This window comes from Equus przewalskii, chromosome 27 (genome assembly GCF_037783145.1).
Source record: "Equus przewalskii isolate Varuska chromosome 27, EquPr2, whole genome shotgun sequence".
Lineage (NCBI taxonomy): Eukaryota > Metazoa > Chordata > Mammalia > Perissodactyla > Equidae > Equus > Equus przewalskii.
Window position 1 is genome coordinate 25,711,630 of NC_091857.1, and position 3,398 is coordinate 25,715,027.

Here is a 3,398-nt window from a genome sequence, read left to right on the forward strand (position 1 = left end):
GGCAGAGAACTTGGCTCTACACAGGCGTAGGCAGGAACTGTGCCTGGTTCCCTAGATAAGGAGGGTTGTTTGGCTGGGGGTCAATATCAGTGGGAGGAGAGTAGGGAGGAGAACTTGGGGTCAGACCATTCGAGGCCCTCCCAGTTTCACCAGATGTCAGGCAGTATATAATATTAGGCCTTAATTTTAGGCTTTACTTGATAACAAATGAACTTGTAAGAATGTACAACAGTTCATGCCTACTGCCAAAATTGCAGCTAAAAAGGCTTAGATTTACGTCTTGCCAGATTCAGAAATGTAATTAAAAGTAATGTCAAGAAAATTGTCCAAGAATTACAAATGGACAAAAGCGATTACTAGGTGTCCTTTCAGTAGAATTATGGGCTCCAGAGGTTATCTGATTCTATTGAAATATGTACCTTTGATTCTAATGATTAGGCTTTTTTAAAACTCTGCAGAAATAGAAGTCAAGTTGTAGAAAACTGATGGTAATGCAAATGATTCTTGTGTATATCCAAAAATGAATTTTTGGGGACCAGCCTGGTGGCACAGTGGTTAAGTTCGCACATTTCTGCTTCAGCAGCCCGGGGTTTGCCAGTTCATATCCCAGGTGTGGACCTATGCACCACTTGTCAAGCCAGGCTGTGGCAGGTGACCCACATATAGAGTAGAGTAAGATGGGCATGGATGTTAGCTCAGGGCCAGTCTTCCTCAGCAAAAAGAAGATCGATGGCAGCAGATGTTAGCTTAGGGCTAATCTTCCTCAAAAAAGAAAAATTTTAAAACCCTTTAAAAAAAATGAATTTTCCTGGTAGAAATATTCATTTCCACTCTGTAGATGAGTCTAAACATACATCATTACATTACATTTTATTGCTATGGGATATTAATCAGTTTTGTACCACCTATTAGCAAATTCATTTCAGCATACCTGTTTATGTGTGCATGTGCATATGTGCATGTGTATGTAAGCATAGATGTGTGTATATGTTTATAATATACAAATTTATATATATATTCTTCAAATTCTCATTTGAATAAGTTTGAGCATCTTACTGGTTCCCTCATTAATTAAGGAGTTTAATATCATCTTGGATACATGCTTACATTTTCATAAAAGTCATGATTTTATCTTTTGAAAATTATACTTTAGCAATAAAGATAACCATGATTTAAAATTTAAAAACTATCTTAGAAAACGAAATACAAATATTACTTAAATGTAAATGTTGTCTTAAAGCAGTAAAACTAATTGTTTTTCAATTTTATTAGTTTTTTAATGGGCTTTTATCAAATTGGTAAATTTTATTAAATTTATAAATTTAAAATGATAAATATTAAGGAGAGCTAAGTAAATATACCACAATACAAATGAAGGGGAGAGGAAAGACAAATATATCAAGTAAGAAAGGATAGATATTTGTATTTATTCAAAATTATGCAAATTTACTAATACACTTTAACACTAAGGACATTAGCCTAGGCCCACTTCTTTGCACATTAATAGTGAAGAATGTTACCCTCAGAGAGTGCAGAAGGCCCCAGTTTTGCTTTCTTTCACAATCAAAGTTTGGCTGCTCACTCTGGTGACTAAACTTTCTTTGAAAAAACTTAATTCCAAAGCTCTCCTTACCCTGAGAGTAGCTTAGGTCATGCCTGAAAACTTCAGCTGTCACTGTGACAGACAAAGCACAAAAGAAGCTTGGCAGAAAGTTTCCTTATACAAACAAAAAGTTGTTAGATCATAATTCTGAATCTCTAAGAGATCATTAGGAAACCCTGACAGTAAGCATAAACTGAGATTTTGTCAAAAGCGATCATCAATTTCTGAATATAGTCTATATGTGACTTGACTTTTACCACTTTGTGTGCTTCTTATGTAAATGAGCTTGGTGACAAGCAGTGGCTGCAGGAAACAGGTGAGCAGAGAAGCTCCTTGGAAGAGATGCAAGCGATTGTCCCCACCTAGGACATGTGTAAGAAGGAAAACCCTAGACAGGTACCCAGCAGCACCTTCTCTGAGACATGTTCCCGTCACGGTGGGGCCCAGTGAACCTCAGGGCAGGGAGCAGTTATGTACAGGGCCCTGCAAGGTCAAATGGTTCACAAAAGGAATGCAACATGAGGGAAGAGCTAGGATGGGCTGGGCAGAGCTCCCCAAGAATTTGCTTGCTGAATCCTGTTTCACCTCCCGCCCTGCTCCCCACCCATTTTAGCAAAACTGACAGTGTTCCCTGGCTTCTGGCGCACCACCCCAGCCATTTTTACCAAGTCCAACTGGCTTTGCTACAATGAGAAACCTCTGATGAACTGAAGAAAGCCTTAGCATGCAAAATGAAAGTGCTTGCCCTGTTCCTTGTAAACCAGTGAGAAGAAAATGTCACTGAAACTCACCGCAGACTCTGCCTCCCACGTGAAACTCCCTCCAACTCAACAGTCAACAATCACCCCTCCCCCCTCAATATCCATAAGCGTTTATTGCTGCTGTCCCTTATTCTGCTGTGTACACTTACTGCTTCTGTTACTATTCACAAGTTTCTGCATATGTTTTCCTTCTTCAACTAGAAAGTAAACTAAGAAAGAAACAATGAGAAACCATGGACTGTGCCTTTTGTATTTAGTATTCCCTTAATCAGAATCCACACTTAAGTATATGAAGGTTTAATAAGGATGAATTTCCCACACCCCAAACCCCAATCTGGATAACGGCCTTTGCTCTGGAACCGATGAATCTTATTATGTTAAATTCAGAAGAAGGACAAAGATAAGTATTTTGCCCCTCCATACCAAAAATAAAGACCTTTTGTTATTATGGCCACATTAAAAGAGAAAATTGAGCCCAGCAATCTTAATAAACTCTGAAAGGTAAAATAGCTACATAGAAGCTTGCAATGGCTGATACATTAAGAAAGGAAACAAAACATTAAAAATACCTTAAAAGTTGTTGTTGATAACGTACAGTAAATAAAATTTTTCACTATATTCCTAGAAGCTAGAGAATATATTTCCAAAATAGGTAAACTGCATTGGTCTTGTTTTTCTGCTTTCCCTTATAATATTATAACCAGCAACATATCATCCAAATTCACTGAAAAAGAGTCCCAACCACTGAGTTTACGCCACCAGTTGGGGGTTAGTTTATTGCTGACTGTCATAGCAAAGGATTAAAGGATAGGTTTTCTGTTTGGGGACCACTCAGCTCATGTAGTTTAAACTGAAGTTGACATTTTAAATGAATTTATTAGTCTCGGTTTGTTCCAGGACCAGGTGGTAGTCAAGCTCACACACATGGACAACTTGAGGACATATAACTTAATCCAGAAGGGATATATTAGTATCATTTCCCTTTCTCAAATAGTAAGCTTTCTATGGCCAGCCCCTTAATTTGATGTCATGTT